Genomic DNA, 971 nt, shown 5'->3' on the forward strand with positions numbered 1-971 from the left:
TTTTGCAGTTTTCTTTTTAACATGGGAACATTATTTATTCCCATATAACATTATTCATTATTGGTGTGTGCATTATTACACAGAACCTGCTTCAGGAGCTCAAGATGCTCAAGCATCGAGTTGACGAGCTGAAACAGGAGAAGATGCAGTACGAGCAGAAGCTCAAGGTGACACAGGTACTGCAACACAAATGTGATTGTGAAGGCATAAATTGTCCCAAAGTTGTTGTTCACAGACAATATTCCAATGTAGCTCATGTTGTGATCAACTGTGGTCGATGTAGCAATGTTTTTGCTCTCTATAATGTCCTTTTAATACTCCTGTAAACATGTACTATGGCTTGTTATTAATGCAAATAATTTTAATTAATTAATTTGTACATTTTTGGCTAAATAATAATGAAGTGTTTCTACTCTCTCAGGCAGAGATCATGAGTTTACAGCAGCTGTTGAGCTGTAAGAACTCTGAGATAGAGAGTCTACAGGCTCAACTGCTCTCCAGAGCTCCAGTGTCTGTAGACAGCGCAGAAAGAGGTACTGCTTTCTCTCTCAAATCCATCTACAGGCCTGCCCTGATGCAGTCAATACTAATGTTAAAGGCAATTTAGCTCTTTGTATTTTTCACAGCTGTGTCTAATTAGTTGTGCATGTTAATGCATGTTAATTAGTGATAGGCCGATATTTCTCCATTTGAGATAATTTGTGCCACAGCCTTATCACCCTGCAGCCCAAGACTGGTTGCCCACTGAAGCTAAGCAGGGTTGAGTCTGATCAGTACCTGGATGGGAGACCTCCTGCGAAAGCTAGGTTGCTGTTGGAAGAGGTGTTAGTGAGACCAGCAGGGGGTGCTCACCCTGTGGTCTGTGTGGGACCTAATGCCCCAGTATAGTTACGGGGACAAAAATCCCATGGCACTTCTCGTAAAAGAGTAGGGGTGTAACCCCGGTGTCCTGGCCAAATTCCCTCCACTGG

Source organism: Sinocyclocheilus anshuiensis, unplaced genomic scaffold (assembly GCF_001515605.1).
Source record: "Sinocyclocheilus anshuiensis isolate Anshui unplaced genomic scaffold, SAMN03320099.WGS_v1.1 scaffold464, whole genome shotgun sequence".
Lineage (NCBI taxonomy): Eukaryota > Metazoa > Chordata > Actinopteri > Cypriniformes > Cyprinidae > Sinocyclocheilus > Sinocyclocheilus anshuiensis.